Genomic DNA, 21241 nt, shown 5'->3' on the forward strand with positions numbered 1-21241 from the left:
ACTAGCTACATTTCAGTTGCTCAACAGCCACATAAGGCTAGTGGCTACTGTGATAAAGGGCATTTCTCCATCATTACAGAAAGTCCATCAGACAACACTATACCAAATCATATAAACTGCAAAGTAATAGAATGTTCTTTTTCAAGCATGATTTATAAGTATAGTAGCTAATGGCGCTTATGCCTACATCTGGGTGTGTGGTCCTTAATTGTATTGCTTTCTTATTCCTCATAGATTGAAATTTAACTGAAACAATCCTTGCAGAACTCTGATCTTGTTGAATGTGACAAGAATTGTCAGTCTACAGTTAGCATCATTAATGAGAATATCACTTACAGAATATCTATAGTCATTAAAGAACATTTACATTATACTTAGTCTGCTAATTTCCATTGGGATTTTCCCTAATTATAGTAATGCTGTCCTTCAGCTATAATCTGAATGTAGTGACAATGCAGAGGCCAGCTTAGATCATTTTTTAATTTATTTTATAATATTGTATTAATCCTTTTCCCATTGAATACTTCCTACCATTAATTCTAAACCCTGTCAGCAATTTCTGATGTATAGTTTGCAGTACTTACCCTAATCAAATAATCACAATCCTTCCATATAAGAGACCTTATCTCAGATTTAATTTTATCAAGAATAAAATATGCCTTTCCTGTTTCTCTCTCATTTATTCACGACCTCTGGAACACTTGATGCTCAACTGCTGTTATTGGTTGGAGGATGGACTTATTTACCAAGAGTCAGGCTCTGTGGTTGGCAATATTATTAAGTACAGAAGTGATGCAAAAATCTTGTTTCTTTTGTGTTTGAGGATGATAAGGCTGATCCTGTCTCTATTCTTTTTCCTAATCCAATTGGGTTATAAGATCTATTCTGTATGATCATTATTTATTAATTATATCAATTTATATTAAACAGCTATACTATCCAAAATTGTAAAGTCAGAACTTTTTATAAAACTTACTAGATGCTGCCCTGACCAGTGTAGCTCAGTTGGTCGAAGCATCCTCCAATACACTGAAAGGTCATAGGTTCAATTCCTGGTCAGGGCAGGTTCAATCATCAGTCTAGGCAAGCGTAGGAAGGCAGCAGATAGATGTGTGTGTCTCTCTCTCCCTCTTACTATCTCTCTAAAATTAATAAGCATATCCTTGGGTGAGGATTTAAAAAACTCACGGGATACAGAATTTGTCATTTGACTTCTTAGCAGTTATTTTTGTGTAACATAGGCAGAAACACAATATATAGTAGATGTGATCCTTGCCTTTGGTCAGTGATAGACCACAGGAAAAGACTAACCTGTAAGATAAATATCACAGATTTACATGTTGCATATTAGAGTAGAAAAGTCAAATATAGAAATGTATAAAAATATATTGCAAAAAAATAGATGAAGTGGACAAAATAGACATACATTTTCATCATGACTTGTTTTGAAGGATAGGAAGTGGCCATGTGAAATTCCTGATAGGCAAAATTTCTAAACAAGTCAAAAAGGAACTGAACTTCTCTATATGAAACTATTTTTAAAACCAAAAAATCTAGACAAGTAAGGATTTAACAAAGATACTTTACCAATTGGGTTAAATAATAATTTTATATGATATGATTTAATAACTATAGATCAGTCAGACCAGACTAAGTTTTACTGCAGTAACAAATCCTATATAATAAAAGCCCAATGACTGAACAGCAGAATAACCAGAACAAACCAGTCAACCAGTCGCTGTGACGCACACTGACCACCAGGGGGCAGACACTCAATGCAGGAACTGCCCCCTGGTGGTCAGTGCGCTCCTACAGTGGGAGCGCCACTCTGAGGGCAGGTCCACAGCCACTTGGCTGACTGGGATGAGCAGCGCTCCCACAGCAAGCCAATCCCCGCAGGCCACGCCCCCCGCCAGTGCATGAATCCCATGCACAGTAATCTCAGTCGTTTATAACACACAGTCTTATTTCTAGTCAAGGTGCATATGTATCCGGGGCAGCCACTACTCTGCTCCAGATGATCTTGACTCTAAGACCCAAGCCTTTATCCAGTGGCAGAGGAAAGAGAGACATAGAAAACCACACACAGGCTTTTAAAGCTTCCCCCAGTAAGTAATGCGTGCCACTTCCACCACATTTCTTTGTCAATACTATTCATGTCCTCAGTCTTATGGTTAGTAGGACAGAGGTATATAAATCCCCTCAAAGGGATACAAAAGGGAGATAAAACAAAGAATTTGCTTACAGCACTCCAAGTTACCACACTACCAAGTAGCAAATTAATTCCGAAAAGTGCATATACATTTTTCTGCCCTGCCCAATTGTTTCCATTTTATTATATTTAGCTGATTTTTATTAAAATTAAAATATATCACTTTTCAGGCTCTGAATCTGAAGAGAAATTTCAGTTTTCCAGATGTTCTTCAACACAGTTTTCCAATCTAGTTTACCAGTAATAAAGCTACTACTTTAATTTGTTCCTAACTTCCATGTCTACTTCCTGTTTCTTATATGGACCAAAACTTGGGAGAGAGAGGAGGGTGACTGAGGATAGCCAGAGGCCCAATGTCTACATGACAGTTCCGTTCACAGTGCCTTCTGATCAGAGAATGACTTTCACTGGAAAGGAAAGGTGTTTGCAAGAAGAGGATTTCACACATTTTATCCCATTTAATCCTTCGAGAAGCGTGTCGAGTAAGTATTATTATTGTCATTTAACAGGTGATAAAACTGAAACTCAGATAACCTAAGTCAGAGCAGGGATTTAAACCTATGCCCTGTCAGCTACCTACCTGTCTGTTTGCTTTAGTGCCAAAAGTATAAGCATCCTTTAAGACCCAGAGTTGATGTCATATTCTCACAGACACCCACCTCATTGTCGAGCTTCCAAGCTGAGTTAAGCACCATCCCTCCCACCTTTATGTGATTGATTATCTCCCTACCAGACTACGAGCTTCTTCAGGTCAAGAGAGTTCTTATTTATCTTTGTATCCCCCGGGCCTAGCACAATGCATGTTATTGGTCTCCAAATTAATATCCTATCTAATAAAAGAGAAACATGCAAATTGACCGTACCTCCGCTATGCCCACAAGCCACACCCACCAGCCAATCAGGAGCAAGTATGCAAATTAACCCAACAAATATGGCGGCGGCCATGGAGCTGGAGCAAGAAGGAGGCTTGGGTTGCCCCCAGCAATGGAGGAAGCAAAGCTTCCTGCCCACCCTGGCAGGCCCTGGCCTCCGCTCAAGGCTATGAAGTTTCAATTATAGAAGATAAATAAATCCCAAAAAAGATGGTGGCAGTCATGGAGCTGGAGCCAGCCCGAGGCTTGTGTTGCCCCTGGTGATGGAGGAAGCCAAGCTTTCCACCCGCCCTGGCTGGCCCTGGCCTCCACTCAAGGCTACAAAGTTTCAATTATAGAAGATAAATAAATCCCAGATCCCAGGGCCTCCGCTTGGGTTGCCAGGGGGTGTGGTCAGCCTGCAAACGACCACAGGCCCCTCGCCCAGGCTGCCCCATGCCCCAAGGGAACCCCCACTCTGATCCGGGACACCCTTCAGGGCAAACCAGCTGGTCCCCACCCATGCACTAGGCCTCTATCCTATCTAATAAAAGAGTAATATGCAAATTGACCATCACACCAACACACAAGATCACTGCCCTCATGTGGTCAAGATGGCTGTCCCCATGTGGACACAAGATGGCCACCACAAGATGACCAGCAGGGGAAGGCAATTGGGAGGGACCAGGCCTACAAGGAAGGGCAGTTGAGGGCGATCAAGCCTGCAGGGGAGGGCAGTTAGGGGTGACCAGGCTGGCAGAGGAGGGAAGTTGGGGGCGACCGGGCCTGCAGGAAAGGGCAGTTGGGGGGACCAGGCCTGCAAGGAGGGCAGTTAGGGGCAATAAGGCTGGCAGCAGAGCAGTTAGGCATCAATCAGGCTGGCAGGGGAGTGGTTAGGGGGTAATCAGGCTGGCAGGCAGAAGCAGTTAGGGGCAATCAGGAAGGCAGGCAGGCAAGCAGTTGGGAGCCTAAACGGGCAGTTGGACATCCCTCGAAGGGTCCCAGATTGGAGAGGGTGCAGGCTGGGCTTAGGGACACACACACCCCCATGCACAAATTTCATGCACCAGGCCTCTAGTTAATGTTAATAAAATGATAAATAAATAAATAAATGAACTATCCATGTAGTTTCAAGCTTGGTCAAAAATACTCAAATCATTGTATTAAATGAGATAGCATAGAAATATAGTTGAAAGATACTAGACAGCCCTGAAGAACTGAAAGATAAATAATTGGGAATCAATTGGTCTGGGTCCTACTTGTGACTCAATCACTACCTACTATTGTCAGGGTGGTACTTTAATTCTCTCAGCAATTAAATAAGGGGACAGGAATGGCTGGATATTAGAGCATCATCACCTCTGAAATTTTTAGGCTATGAAAGGGTACTGTTCCTCTCAGTCACCAAAGACAACTTAAAAGGTGTCTACCTGTGGATCCTTTTGCGTCTCAATTAATGTCAAGACCACCAGTCAAGACTTCCTTTCTAAAACATCTCTTCACCATGTTAAGTGCCTATTATAATGTGTTGATTATCAAGGCCATTCAAATTTCTTTCATTAGCTGGCTTAACTTTATCAATTCAATTCTCTCTCTCAGTTTTTATGAAAACACAAATATAAAAGTCATAGGAGTCAACAAGTAAAAACTTGTCTGGGAACATAAAAATGAGTGCAGAAAATAGATATTAGAAAAAGTCTAGAAGAGGTATGGAAGTTAGGACACAAAATGTCATTGTGGGGGGAGGTCTAAATTAAGGCAAGAAATTTAGGCAGGAAATCTTAAGTATGCTTTCTGTTGGGGTAGAAGAAGGGTCAATCCTATGAACTAATCAAACAATATTATTGAGAACTTACTACATGCCAGGTATTTGCTGGATACAGAGGACTCAAGAAGTCAGAAAAGAGGGGCAAAAAACAAACAAATAATTAAAATAAAATGTGTATGTGCTATAATAAGGACACAAACAAAGGCCTATGGCACCAAAGGGAGGCTGTAATTAATCCTTCTGAGGAAGCCGGGTAAGCTTTCACAGATTTTGTGACATGTGAGCTGGGTTTTCAAGAGTTGTTAGAAGCTTTTTTTTTTTTTTTTTTTTTTTTTTTTTTTTTGGCATAAAAAGGTTTTCCCCTGAGAAGGAACAGCACAGGAAATAATATAAAGAATAAAAGGCCATATGTTTTTGTGGAAAAACAATAATTTTAAAAATCACTGGAGATTGAGATGAAATGAAAATTAAAAAGATGACACTGGAGAGGCAGCCAGATGGTGAAAGATTTCCTTTGCCAAGTTATCTGTTAACAATGATAAATTCATTAGGAGGCAGTTCCACCCATAGACCAAGGCGATCACAACCCCTGTTCTAGGCTCCAGGCTTCAGAAAGTCTCATTCCAGCCCTGGTCAGGCTGTCTCCCTCCCTGTGGAACAAGAAGTCTGTAGGGCCAAGTGAACATGCCTACCTGGAACCCTACTCCCAGACTTGCCCCCACTTCCTCATACTTCCAACCCCTATAACCCTCTCCTATTCTTCCATTCTAAACTGTACTCCAGGTACTCCTAACCAGGGACTGCTTGCTCAAATGCCCTCAAATACACTTCTGGGATCTACACAGTTCCTTCCCCAGCTCCATTCTCCAAAGCACTAACCACAGTGCTGGCATGTGCACCTCTAGGCATGAGGGGAATGCCAGAGGGCTGCTTTTGGCCAAGGGGAAGGTTGTGGATAAAGCGCACACATCCATGTTTGGAGCAGAGCTGGGATTTGAAGCAGGAAGAGTTTAAGGGAGTTTCAGGTCACAGGCATGGCCTCTATTTGTACCTTTACCCATCTATGCAAATGTCAGGGGCAAGCTTGTAAGGAGGTCTCAACTTTTAACGTTTGACATGTGTGTTTTTTTAACTGTAAGGACTATTTGACTCCCATGTATGAATTAGCATAGCTATTTGCACTAAAATTAAAATCTGGTTATTTTTTAAATTGTTTTTCATGCTGAATTAAATTAATGACCTCCTGTGCACTTTTAAGAAAGTGGTCCTTCTGTCTTTAAAATTTTATAAGTAAGAATCTTAGGGCCGAAACCAGTTTGGCTCAGTGGATAGAGCATCGGCCTGCGGACTCAAGGGTCCCAGGTTCGATTCCGGTCAAGGGCATGTACCTTGGTTGTGGGCACATCCCCAGTGCGGGGGGTGCAAGAGGCAGCTGATCCGATGTTTCTCTCTCATCGATGTTTCTAACTCTCTATCCCTCTCTCTTCCTCTCTGTAAAAAATCAATAAAATATATTTAAAAAAAAAAAAGAATCTTAGGCGTCCAATATGGCAAGAAGACTCTCAAAGGCAGGGCTGGATCTTCAGAAGATGCCTCATCATAACAGCATAAGTGAATGAATTTAAAGTGAATGAGTATTTCCCATCCTGACAGATTTTAACCTTGACTTTCTTTGGGGCCTGGCCCTTTGCTCAGGCTGTCCTGAATTGATACCTTGTCACAGCTGCCTCTGCTTTAACTTTGGCCACTAGGTGTTGGCACGCGGCAGAAGCCCCTTATTTCCTCTCTGTTCACCCCAGCATCCAACACCAGCTCCACCCCCTTTTTCAGTTTTATTATTTCCCTCTTGTCATTGGCAGCTGGAGGAGCTTCACACACACCCCCGTCACCTCCTAACATAGGACAGATCTGCAAATAGCAAACATCCAATGATATGAGAAGTTAGGCTTTTGCAAAATTCAGTATCCTCAGGGACTCCTCCGTGATGAGCCACATTCCTTACATCCAGTTTCAAAAGAATAAAGGGTTGTAATTTTCTCCCTCATTTGTAGAGGACTAAGTCACACATTTGGAAGACAAGAACAGGGCATCCCTTAACAAGGCAGCACCTGTACAGCCGGCAATATCTTTGGAGAAAAGAAGACTCACTGGAGGGCACAGATGGGCTCTGTGAGAGCTTGATTTGCTTTCACATCCTCTTGTGTAGCTGTCTCAACTGACTTCGAAAAGACAGTTGGAAATGTAGTTTATGACTCAACTAAAAATACTCACTGAAGCATATGTTTCTTAGTTGTTAATAGTTATTTCAGAAAACGATAGATGTGTGTATTCATTCTTAAAGTACATTTGATTGTGGTTGTAATTTTTGACTGCACGATCCATTCACTGGAAAAACAAGACAGAAAGCAAGGATGTCTGTGATTTTTATGGCTTCCTGTTTATTCGCCAAAGCTCCTAATTTCTTTTTGCCTACACAGTTACTGAAGGGAATTAAGGCTTCTGCTCAATCTGGCATGCAGGAATAACTTCTTCAAATAGACTTAGCTTCGTGATACTGAAAATGCATCACTGGTGTAACTTTTTAATCAAAACTTATTTCCAAAGTCATCTTAAGGCACAAATTAAACCAGTCAAGATAATGGGCCAATTTTAACATTAGATTGTCTTTCAGGGACCCAGTGAAGTGAAATGGAAGGCTGAATCTTAGCCCTTAAAACATCATTGGTTAAATGAAGCAGGAGCAGGCAAAGGGGAGGTGTACAAAGTATCTCACAGCAGGTTGAGTTAGGGAATCCTGTCTTTAGAGCATCCAACCCAATTTTTAAAATCAATGTGAAGTAAATTCCATGTCAGAGACTTGGGAAACCAACTGGTACTCATTAAAGCTACTTCCTAAGGAGAATAGACTGAGAATTTGATTTCGTTCCTTAAATAAAGCACATGAACCTTTGAAAGAAAAGCCCAAAATTGACTTTTATCTTTTGAAATCAGCTTTATTGAGACTTTCTAAGTTGATTTTTCCTTGCTGATGTGTCAGGCTTTCAAAGCTCCTAAGTGGTCAAGGCTGGTGCCTACATTTATCTCCATTCCAGGCACATGCCCGGCTTCCCATTCTCTGTATTAAGAGAAAAGAAAAATCTTCCTCAGCTTAAAGTTCACAATGACAACAGCTCTGGCTTTGCCACAAAGCTGAACTGCTGAGCAGAATATTAAGTGCCAAGGGCTAAGCCCACCCTAAGGTGATGACTCTTAGTTCATACTGAATTCAATTAGACCAGCTTCATTTTCATCATTAAATTATTTTGATGGGAGTCTTACAGCCGCTAAGGGAAGAGCCAGCCTTCAATATAATTCACAGAGGTTATGTCCTTGTTTAGTAAGTCAAAGAATCAGTGCAGCTGGAAGGAACCCCTAGCGTAACACCTCATCTGTCGCTCACCATCCCCACCACCTCATCTTGGGCAAATGGATTTATTATTCCTAAATCATGCTTGACAAATTGATATCCAGCCTCTTTTAGAGCATGTCACATGACAATTTGCTGTTGCCAGGGTATTAAGTAAGCTTGCATAACATAGAGATGAAGGAATACCCCATGGTCATTGTTGCAATAGATGACTGACCTCCAAGAAGCTGGAGGATATTAATATCTAGCTAGATGAGTTATTTAGAAACCCCTGGAACTTCCCAGATGCCGGACACCTCACTGTACCCCAGAATTCATGCCCTTTATGAATTTATAGTGTAGTCACTGAATACATGTGAGTATGGTTTTCTCTGTAACTTAAGTCGTGAAGAATAAGATAAACAGAGCGCCCACTGATAGATAACATCCAGAAAATTGTGTAGAAAGGTTTGTGACATATCAAAGAAAACAGTACTCTCAAATCCCCTGTGCAGTCAGCTAAAGATAACAAAGGCTCCTATATACATATATACACACAGCTGGCTACACATACATAGGAATTCTAGAATATACAACAACCCTCATCTAAAATATGGTTAACATTTATTATGTTGCAGCAACTTTAATAAAAGTGTTTGAATATAATATCCCTCATCAATCCTATAAGGTATTTATTCATTTTACTTCACAAATGAAGATGTTAAATGATTTACTTAAAGCCACATGACTAGAAAGCGATAAAATTAGCATCAGCCCTTCATCTTCTGATTTCAGATTTAGTGCTCTTTCCCCTATATCTTAGGAATTAAGTTAGGATATATACTTAATTAAAATTAGTCATTTATGGGTCACCAATGTTCTAAGGATTTAAACAATATTCTTAAGAGTAAAGCCTGTGATAATTGAAAATGCATCCTCTCTGATGATATAGCTCTTTCGGAGCTTAGCATTATATTCGAAACATGGTTTATCCTGGGTATGGATGTAGAGAATGCAAAATACTTAACCAAATGTGTGTAGGCCTGAGATGTTCCCTAACAATTTGATTGCAATTTTCTTTATTTTAAACAAATTCCCAATTCCCACATTTATTTATCTTTGGCAAGAAGGAGTTGTACACAGAGGAAGGGGTAAATTTTCCAAAATGCTACTGATTTGCAACAGAACATGAGATAGAAAAAATAAGAATTGCTTCTTCCAAGATTTGCTTTAAAGATCTCTTAATAGGATAAAAGTATCTCTGGCAACATCACACAAAAGATAAAACAACACTGACCAACTCAGAAACAGAAACTCATTTGTTTTCCATACTTTTTCCCCAAACACATATTACCCTCAGAGGTGTACTGTTGAAAATGACAAAAGGTGAGAAATAATGGCCAGGCACTTAAACCATTTAGAAGCATCACACTTATTTCCTCTTTCCTCACATAGCATACACACACACAAGTACTGATTCTGAACACATTTCATCCCTCAGCTATTTCATCGTACAATGGGGACAACTTAAGGGGACTTAAAGGTAAAAAATGAATTTTATACTATCACAAAAAGTTAAAGTCAGCCCATCCGTGACTAAGGTGATATAACTATAGGTAGTAAATATTCTTTTTATTAATCTGTTTAAATGATCTGGAGAGGAAATTGTCTCACAATAATCTTTCCCTTGCTCGTTAGATTTTATGATTGCTTCTTTTAGACACCAGTCATTAAAGTAAATACAGAATCTATCTCGTCTTCTACCATGAGGAAAGTTATATAATATGAGGACAAAGGGTTATAGGAAATAGAAGTTATCCTTCATCTAAAAACTCTGAAGAATTACAAGTTCCAAATTCCTTTTTTAATGAAATGTTTAAAACTCAGTGTCAGCTAATGTCCCTTTGTTAAATGAAGGTTGTGGTCATAATTTTTAAAGCATTAAAATTTGATGCAGTAATACCTTCCTTTACTATAATTTAGCAACCAAGCATCATCAATGTTACAGGAAATTTTGTTCACCCTCAGCCTTCATGCTAAAGAAGCATAGAAAAACAAACAAATTAGAATCTCTGTGAGACTAACAAAAGGAATGTCAAGAATGAGAACAGAGGTCCTGAGTTGAAAACTGTGCAGCAGGCATGGGAAACAATGCTCCCAGACCAGAGAACTGAGGACTTGTCTCAGAGTGCAAAACACATTGAAAGTGATCAAGGATTGGAAGTGATTGACTGTGAAAAATTATACCAAGAAGCTCTTGAAAGGTATGAGAAAATTTAGTGACGGTTACAAAGAAAACAATGTAAATGAGTAACCAGGTTTTAGATGAGGGTGGTTGTATATATTCCTATATATGTGTAGCCAGGCTGTGTGTGTGTATATGTATATATGAGTCTTTGTTAGTATTACCTTCAGGGAAAGAAAGCATAACCATCGTACACTGTAACACTCAAATGTGAGTAGCATCTGTATACGCATAGTATCGATAACTGATTATTAATTTAAGCAATAATGAAGGAAAAACTACATTGGAAAACAAATTTTTATCCTCCTTAATAAATAACAATAGACAATATAAAAACTGATAAAGTTAGACACATACCCCCCAGACATCAAATCCCAACCTAGGGGAAAGACTCCTTAAGTGGAGAACATGAAAGGAGAAATGCAAGTTGGGAAATGGGTGTGAGTAAAATAACAGTTGCAGGAATATGCAAGTCATGATGGGGAACTGTGGGAAATTAGGCATCCATTCTATGGACTGTTTTGCATACTAGCATAAGGAGTTGGAACATTATCTTTTCGGCCCTTGAGAGCCACTAAAGGCGTGAGTAGAGCAGTAACATGATGAAACCATGTTTCTCAGAATCTGAGTCTGACCTCAGTATATTAAATAGTTTGGAAAGAAGAGGAACTAAAAGTTGATAAATCCATTTGAAGCTATGAAAATAATCTAAGTAATTGATTGGCACTAGAGGCCTGTTCCCTAATGAATTTATAGTTATAGAGAACTGAAACTTGAAATACTACAACTTTATTTAAAAATATAAATTAATCAACTCAAGAATTTCTTAATAAAGTATTTGGTATTCTGCAACAGAGTACCAGTTAATAAGTGATATGCTGTTAGCCAAACTATTTAGCTTGCTCATCCCTCCGATCATTAGGAAATGTCACCCTGATCAAAAAAGAATTATGTGATGTTTAATAGGTATCACACATTAAATGAGAGTTATAATAATTGTTTTTGTTATTGTTATAGCAAATAGTGTATAGTACTTTCTATACACCAGGGTATGTTCTAAGCTTTACATATAATAAAGGATGTAATCCCTTAATAATGCAGTGTGGTAGGTAGTACACTTATTCTCATGTTACAGGAAAATAAGATAGACAAGAATGAAATACTTCGCCCAAGGTATAATAGCCAGTAAATGTTGTAGGTGAGATTTGGGTTCAGGTAGGCTATTGCCAAGAGCTCACACTCATAGCCACTGCACTAGGTTGCCTCTAATACAAAATAGAAAAAATTAAAAGTAAAAAGATTTCTCTTGACCTCTTATTTCAGTTAATCAATGTTTTCATATAAGAAAAAAAACATAAACATGTGGGGACTCACATCCAACCGAGCCTCATTTGGCCTCCTCTGTAAAGGGACAAAAATAACCATATCATTGAGGGGATTTTTATTTAGTATTGTGGAGACTGAGGGAGATATTAGTCCCAATGCTTTGCATCTCTTTGTATACATGACTTCCCACTCTGACTCTGGGCTTGTTCGTGTATTAAGGGATGAATTGTATCCTTCCTCCACCACCAAAATTTCATATATTGAAACCTTAACCCCCAGTATCTCAGAATGTGACTGTACTTGCAGATAGTGCCTTAAAAGTGGTGAGTAGGTTCAATGAGGCCATTAGAGTGGGCCTCATCCATCCTGTCTGGTGTCCTTATAAGAAGAGGAAATCTGGGATTTCAAAGACACTAGATTCACAAGTGCATAGAGGTAAGATCATGTGAGGATGCAGCAAGAAGGCAGCCAGCCATCTCCAAATCAATGAGGGAGGCCCAAGAAGAAACCAGACCTGCCAGTACCTTGATCTTGGACTTCTTTTCTCCAGAAGTGTGAAAAAATTATTTTCTGGTTTTTAAGGCATCCACTGGTGGTATCTTGTTATGGCAGCCCTAGCAAACTAATACAGCACCATGTAACTTACTTTGACCAACAAGGTGTTAGTATATGTAACACAAACAGAGCCAATAAAAACACTTACATCTTTCCACTTCCTCTCACTTTTGTTCTCTATCATCACCTTAAAAAAAAACACCACTCAGTACCTCCTAAAAGAAGGAAAACCAAATGGAATGGAATACTATGCAGCTAGGATCTCTTACACTTTGAGCCAGCATGGAGAGACCTGGATATTATTATGCTAAGCAAAATAAGCCAGACAGAGAAAGACAAATATCACATGATCTCACTTATATGTGGAATCTAATGAACAACATAAACTGATGAACAAAACAGATCCAGAGGCATGGACACATGCAACAGACTGACGCATCTCAGAGGGAGGGAGGAGGGGAGCGGGAAAAGATTAACCAAAGAACCTATATGCATTGCCCCTGGACACAGACAATAATGTGGTGAAGGCAGGGGTGGCCCAGGAGCTGGGCAGAACGGGGCAATGTAGTAAAAATAAGGGGGACATCTGTAATACTCTCAACAATAAAGATTTTAAAAAATAATAAGTCTAGATGTTGAAAACAAAACAAATGGAACACAGCTGTGTAACCATAGCTGAGTCTATTGTAGGTCATCCAACAACTAGTCAACTTCCAGATATATGAGTAAGATCAGTCAATATCACACCCTACTGAGTCCAGTCAAAACCACCAACTAGTAGACCTGTGACGGAAATATTGATTATTGTTTTAAACCATTGTTTTGAGGGGAGCACATTATACAGCGTTATTATAGCAATAAGTACTTGCTAAAATATACAGTCACCTGGAATATAGTAGCAGCTCAATTAATTTAAATTAATGAAATTGTTTATGCTTTAAAGGAGGCTGAAGGGAAGAAATAAATTATATGCCAATTTACTCCCATCATATGTGTAGACAAAGCTCTAGTAATTAGAAGAAAGTGATAAACTAAAACATTTATTGCAACTGTAAGGGAATCAATGATAATATAAGGTTTTACTCTTTAAATATTGTTCATGTCCATTACAAACTATTTTAAATGTTAACAGGTCTCATTTCCCTTATGTCATTAGTAAAGAAATGCACAATTACTTGTAGTTTCATTAAATAAATAAATCTTCTAATTCTCTCAAATTAATTATCATTAGTGCAGATGATTGCTGTGGCCACAGTAAATAAAGCTATTATCAACTCCCAGCCATGCTTCTCTCAAAGCAAGATTTGGTTCCATTATTTTTAAAGGAAGACAAAAATAAAATAAAATAAAATAAAATAAAATAAAATAAAATAAAATAAAATAAAATAAAATAAAATAATAAAATAAAATAAAATAAAATAAAATAAAATAAAATACAACAACCACATAGTCTTAGTTTAAGAAATGATTATTCAAATCAACTCATTCCCAAAAGAATCTAATGAGTGTATACTCTCTGTAGCACCCTGCAAATTTTGTTTTCCAACTGTTTCAATGTGAGTCCAAACAGGATATAGAGATCATAACAAGATATAGAGAATTTTATTATAAAGAATTATTTAGCAATGATAAAAGAGACACCATAAAATGTAATACAATAGGCTACCCTAGGAGTGATAGAAAATACCCAAAGAAAGACAAATGTGGATAGAATGTACTCTCCCCAAGAATTCAGACTTTGTTGGAGAAAGTGTGGTTGCAACTCACAGGGTGGCAGGAAAGTTTTCTGTGCTGCTAAACCAGATCTGGTCCACAGTAACTGGCAAAATAGGAAGTAACCTTCTGGGGCACAGAAGAGCTCTAGTCAGGGGGCTGGCATGCATATGAACAAGGGGGTCAAGGTGCACTATGGGCAGGAGGCTTGGCGCATAGGGTGTCCATGTTGGGAGAGATTGCCAGGCTGCACTAGGACTGTAATAAGTAAGAAGTTATAATTTTCTCACATCAAACTCTAAGATGATGGGCAGTTCAGGGAATAGACAGTCTTCACATGGTCATCCAACAACTCTGGTTCCTTCTATCTTGTTCTCTGCTATCCCCAACACTGCAGGTCAAAGCTGACTCACCATCACCATGTCTGAATTCCAGCCTGCGGGGAGGGGAAAGAGGAAGTGGAGGGTTAGCAGCTTTATTTTCAGGACAGGACCAGGAAGTTGTTCAGTTCCTCTCTCATGATCTACTGACCCAAAATTTAGTCACATGCAACACCTAGTTGTAAGCAATGCTGGAAATGGTTAAGTTCTATCTGGGTGGATACGTGCCAGGAAAAACTCAGATGGTTCTATTAGTAGAAAGAAGAGAAAATTGGTATCTGAGGACAATTAATAGCTTCTGTTATTCCCTAGTACTAACTAAACAGCAATTGCAGGGGGGGGCGGGGTGTCAATTTAGAACTCAGAAGAAGAAGAAAAGGAAAATAAAATATATTAAGATTATACTTATGTGCTAGGTGTTTTATACCATAAAAATTAGTATTTACACTTTGTAGATAAGGAAACTAAGGGTCAAAGACATTAAATATCTTGCCCAAAGACTTAAAGTTCTAAATAGTACAGCCTGGTTTTAAATCCAGCTTTGTCAAAAATGATATTCTTCATTAACCCACAATGCATAGTAGCAGTACTTCTGTTATTGGAGAAAAGCATGGATGGTCATTCTCCATTCCCAGTGGGAGTGGGGTTCTTGGGGTACCACTGGAATAAGCATTTCTAGAGGTCCCCACAGGAGGATGAGATATGGTAGAAAGCTTTATTTCTATGAAATTACATCCCTAAAGTCCCATCATAGAAGAAGTGTAGCTGGGGTTTCAGTAAAGCTAGAAACAAAGCCAATGTCCAGCGTTTCCCCTCCATGTTGGAACCATGTTCAGTACAGCATCAGGCTAGTTGCAGTTCACTAGTCCATTGTGTGTGAGGTCCACATGGCTGTGGACCACGTGGGTGAATGCAAAGGAGCCCCACAAGCCCAGAGTCACACAAGTCCCAAGAGTCCCAAGAACAGAAAGAGCACAAGAGGAACCAAGAGAGTGAACTCCTTTGTTCAGGTGGTTATCCCAAAACTCTCGCCCTTGCCGTGGCCACACCCATTCTGGCCAATGACCTTTGTTCTCAGGTGTGACTGACAGAAAGCACCTTCCCTATGCCACCTCAACTTTACTGGGCATGCATCCATCTTCCCTTTGTTGGACCCCTGAGGAGTGTAAAGTTGTAGCTTCCTGGTGAAGTTGCCCAAATGACATTCCTATACTATCTGGCCTTCCCTTTGCTCCTTTCCTGTTATTAATAACTAGGTTAATTACGATGGTATAACTTCCACATTGCATGTGTCATGGGTAGGCTCACAAGTCAAATGTAAAATGAGGGAAAGTAATGACACTCAAATCAAATATCACAAAACTTCAACTCCCATAATTTTTCAAATCCATATTTTCTTACCCACCAACATTTTATAAAAACTAGAGGCCTGATGCATGAAGATTCATGCAAGAATAGGCCTTCCTTCCCCTGGCTGCTGGCACCGGCTTCCCTCCGGCACCTGGTACCCGGGCCTTTGCTCTGACCACCGCCTTCCACCTTTCACTCTGGCCCTGCTGCCCTCCTGTAGCTCCCTCCATCCCCTGTACCCCCCCTTAAAGCAGGCATCCTGTCCCACCCCGGCCACTTGGTGCCTGTATGCGTGCTGCCCAGAGGCCCGGAGCGGCCAGGGTGGGGCGGAATGCCTGCGTCATTGCCATGGCGATGACACAAGCGTCCCAGCTAGGCCACCGCCACCTTTGTTGCATCAATTTGCATATTCCCTCCTTATTGGCTGTGGGTGCCTCCACCTTTGTCGTGGAGTGGTGGTCAATTTGCATATTCTGTCTTTATTAGCTAGGATATTAATTTAAAAAAACTCTGGGTCTAATCCAAAGATCTATTCTAATTTTCTCACTTTGCAATAGAGAAAACTTGGGCCTGTCATGACAGTTAAAAATGTTGTCTATCACCTTTTGTGGTCTTTTCTATATCTGAAATGTCAAAGATTCATCTAGTCTTGAAGTTTCTACATCTATTGGGGGAAAGGAGCTGTAGAAACCTACTAAAAACTATCTGAAGAGTCTTCCAAGCCTGCAGCAAAGGGCCAGTTGTAACCAGTGCCGGAGGAAGGCGTCATATTAGGAATTACTAGGGGAGCAGAGACAATAACACAGGCTTCTTCTATTGCAGTACCTGAAACTATTTTGTAGAAATGTTCAGATTTAAGCAGGATAAGTTTGTTGGCACCCTAATATGAGGATGGGGGTAATTTTTGACTAACCAACTATATAGGCAGCAGTTTTTATTGATTCATTTATTTTCTAAAAGATGGAATTAAATGGAATTTTATTTCTATAAGCCTAATTAATGCAATTTCTGTCTTAGGTTTTCTCAGTAAGTTAAATGCAGAATACTCTAGTGATATAAATTTAAGCTCTGGAGTGAAACTCACCTGGGTTGAATCCCCAGTTCTACCTCAGTTAGCAATGTGTAGCATTTGGCAAATTACTGAACCTCCTTAAGCCTGTTGGTTTGTTGATGTTTTGTTACAGTAAAGTAGATTTAACAGTCCTTGTCTCACCTGGTGATGTGAGGTTGAAATGAAATAATGCATTACAGGTGAAGCTCTCAGCACAGAGCCAGGTGCATGGTGGGTGCTCAGCAAAGGTTGCCTATAAATTGTACTGGTATTTCCTTTAGTTGTTTCAGTTTTCATTTATTTCCTTGAGCAACTCTGTGGTCCCAATTTGCATGGATAAAGAGAGAGGCTTGTGTTCTAAGTTCTCTGTCATTACAATAGATCCTTTGAACCCTGTCTAGTTGGCCTCATACTCCAGATCATGAGACAGGTTTAGGTCAACCAATATTTTTTTTCAGGTAAGATAGCATCCCTTTGATTTATTCATTTTTTTTCATCCATTCAGTAAATCCACATATATTTATTGAGCATTAACTAGGGAAACATCTTGGTGCTTGGACAACACTAAAGTAAACAAGTATATAATTAAATAAATAAGATAATTTTTGGAGAGTAATGAGTGTAATGAACTACAGTGTTGTGAGAGAGCAAAATGGGGGAGATATGCTTTAGATACGGGGTGAAGGAAAGCAGCTCTGAGGATGTGACATCTGAGCTGAGATAGTAAGGATATAGGTAAAGAGTGAAGGGATGGCTTTGCAAAAAAAGGGGAACAGCAAATACAAAGGTTCTGTGCAGGAACAAGCTTCGTATATTTTCGAGCAGGGGGATAGCATCCTGAAGTATGATAACCATGGCAGGAGATGAGATCAAAAAGTTAAGTGGGATTTAGATCATGTATGATTATGAAGATGTAGTAAGAAATTTTGAATTTAATTCTAGGTGTAATTAGAAACCTTTGGAAGGATTTATTTCTAAGATACTTGGATGGTCTAGAACCCTGGTCGGCAAACTGTGGCTCGCAAGCCACATGCGGCTCTTTGTCCCCTTGAGTGTGGCTCTTCCACAAAATACCCCAGCCTGGGTGAGTTTATTTTGAAGAAGTGGTGTTAGAAGAAGTTTAAGTTTAAAAAATTTGGCTCTCAAAAGAAATTTTAATCGTTGTACTGTTGATATTTGGCTCTGTTGACTAATGAGTTTGCCAACCACTGATCTAGAGTTTTGTAGTGTCATGATTTCTGTAATGTTTTTTAAGGAATGAAGGTCCAAGGAAAGTACAAGTGCTCCACTATATTTTCTAATCATTTACATAGTGATTAACCTTTATAGTTAGACTAAAAAGTGTTCCTCCTGTGATTATCTTATTTTAGAATAAAATTCTGAAGGGAAAAGTAACTTCTCAGCAGAAATTTGAAGGTATTTTTCAATTATTGCAGAAATCCCCTTAGCCAAAGGCATGATTGCCTAACCAAGAAAAATCTATCGTCTTCTCTCTCTCTCTCTCTCTCTCTCTCTCTCTCTCTCTCTCTCTCTCCATAAATCAAAATATAATGAAATGTGAAAAATGAAAATATAACTTTTAAAAAATACTTACACATTAGAAAATCTTTTTATGCAAGGTGATTATATTCCAATTCTGAATAACAGCAAAGCATTAAAATATGCTAAAATTTTACAAATCTGTTTCTCCCATTGAGAACTCTCTCTTAAGCTCTGGACACATTGGGATATGTGCATGGAACCTCAAACTCTATATATCAAAACTCAAACTCTATATATCAAAACTCTATGTATCAAACTCTATATATCAAAAACTATCTTTCCCAGCAAACCTAACTTATATCTTGCCTTCCTTATCCCATTTCATGACTTTGCTCCCTAGCCAGTTATTTAAGGAACAAAACTTTGAGTCTTTCTAAACTAACTCTGCATTACCACCAACTTTCAGTACTCTATAAATATTCAAATTTCTTTGCTTTGATACCACTGACACCTGCTATGTCTCCTCTATGAAATGGGATTTTCTTCTTTGTCCTGCCAGTGAACGTATGCTTCAGGGCCCACCTCAAATTTTCCTTTGCTCTAACAGAACATCTCATAGATAACGTCAACATTCCTTCATTCCTTAAAATATGCATGTTAATTTCCCCCTTTTTTTTCTTTTTTCTTTTTTTAAGTTTTCTTTGAAACTAATATGCAGGAAAAAATAATTTTTTCACCTTTTTAGAGGTTCACACCTAGTTCTAGCAATTTTCACAATATTCTATAAACTTGTTAAATGTCAGTTTTTCCATACCAAAGGATGAACTCCCTGAGGTTCTGCCCAATTTACCTAACATAGCAAGTAAAGAGTAAATATTTTCAAGTAAATGGTTGAGTTGACTAGTTGACTATTAACAATTTCCTATCATCCATTTGCCTTTTTAGAAAAAAAATATCTCAAGTAGCCTTTCTTAGATTTTCAATTGACATTTGTTCAGAAAAAGATTCAAATAGGAATATAGTTTAGGGAAAGTAGTAAGAGATGAGGCCAGAGAGATAGGCAGGCAGGGAGAGCAGGGGGAAGATTCTGTATACCATCATAAGGAGTTTGGGTACTAGTCTAAGAAGCCAGTGGAGGTTCTAATTCATAAATGTTACATGATCTAATTTACATTGTAAGGAGAAAACTGCTGTATGGAAATTGGATTTTAAAAGTCTCTATCAGCAAAAAGGCTAATGCAATAAATAGTCCAGGCAATAAATGATGGTGGTAGCAATAGAAGGTGAGAGATATTGACAGACAGTGTGTCTTCTGTTGGTGCAGTAAATATGGAGGTGAGGAAAAAGGAGACGTCCAAGATAACTATCAGTTTCATATTGATCAGCTAAGTAGAGGGTGATACCATTTAATAAAGAGGGAATGAGCAGGTGAGGAATAGTTAGAGAATAAAATAAAAACTGCATTTAGACACATTAAGTAGAAAAATCCTAGTAGAAATCCAATAGGTCAATATCTCAAGCCGAGAGCTCAGAAAGAAGTAAAGGCTAATGAATACACTTGGGATTCATTCGCACTTGGACAGGATTAAATCTATAGCACTGGATGGAGTTGCCTAAGGTGAAAGTCAGGTGAAGAGGAATATGGATGGAAGACTCAGGAACAAACTCTGGGTTCCCCCGGTATTTAGAGAGAGTGAAAAACCTGAGAAGGAAAGGGCAGTGGAAGAGGGGGGAACCAAGAGGAAGCAGTGTGATCAGCACACTGCTAAGCTCTACCTTGAGCCACATGTACATAGCGGTAACCATGTAAATCTTACTGTTTTCAATATTTACAATCAGCTTCTAGAATATTTTGGCTATGGTTGTTAAACAGAATGCATAGCTTATTCATCTTGAAAGTAGGTTTATGCAGTAGAAAGCAAAAGTGGGAGATGGCCAGTGTCCGAGCCAGCAGCAAGAGCACCGCACAGCTCTGCTGGTCTGACTGGCTGGCTCTGAGTCCATGTATTCTTCTAAATTCTCCATTCGACTACACCAGGGCTCGTTCCTGCTTGGACCCTGCCCACTGTACTAACTGTTGGGAATTTAGTCCAAGTTCCTCCTTTATCCTCTGCTCAGTAGTAACAGGTATTGGGTCTGAGCCCTTCTTCCTGGGGCTGGACCAGGACACCGGCTCTTAGACAGAGAAGCCATGAGAGGTTGTAGGTGTATTAGAATGAGTCTTTATTCCTGAAGCCAGTGGTCACATAGCCATCAGACAAGAACAGTCCTCACAGCAAAGTCCATACAGGCAGGCAGCCGGACACTGGCTGGTGAATACATATCTTCCCATAGAGCAGCATCAGGCTCTGTACCCACAGCTATTATCTGAGTAGCCACACGCTGCCTCCTAGACTCACTGCCTCACATCATAGGGGTACCTGAGCTCTCCGGCTCAGCAGCCTCTCCTGTCTCTCCTGCCCAGCTGCTCTCTCTAGCAGACTTCTTCACACACTCCATCCTAGCTGCTCTCTCTCTCCATACTCCAGCCTACTAGCTGGTCAGTAACCTACTTTAACACTATTTAGAAAGGAAGGCTTCTTGCCAATAGTTACATCAATCATATTGGCTACTGAAGAGCACAGTGTGTCATGTGTCCTTGCACCCGCTCCTGGTCTCTTGGCCTGATTGGGATTCCCAGGCTCTGAGTCCTTGAACATCCCGTGTAGGCACATGCCCAGAGCGGCCTTTGGCCATTCTGGTGTATTGACAACGAGGCCTCTGTGCTCCCACCGGCCTTGACTATCCGGGGACCTGGCATGGTCCCCACAGCCAGGAAAAGAAGAAAGGGAGAAAGTGTGAGGGTGCTAAAATCTCATTTACAAAGTGGAAAGAAATGAAATGGTGCCAAAAAGTAACACAAACTATTTTGAAGTGTTGATGT

General features: G+C 39.6%; 1 pseudogene across 1 annotated transcript in view; it reads left to right on the forward strand.

The window, feature by feature from the left end:
- The first annotated feature begins 10367 nt into the window (after positions 1-10367).
- LOC307110181 (large ribosomal subunit protein uL11-like) overlaps positions 10368-21241 on the forward strand; it is an 85417-nt pseudogene continuing 74543 nt past the window's right edge. The window contains exon 1 of the transcript in view: positions 10368-10480. The product of the transcript in view is annotated as a large ribosomal subunit protein uL11-like (transcript). The remainder of the gene's footprint in view (positions 10481-21241) is intronic.

This window comes from Cnephaeus nilssonii (assembly GCF_951640355.1).
Source record: "Cnephaeus nilssonii genome assembly, chromosome: 13".
Classification (NCBI taxonomy): Eukaryota; Metazoa; Chordata; class Mammalia; order Chiroptera; family Vespertilionidae; genus Cnephaeus; species Cnephaeus nilssonii.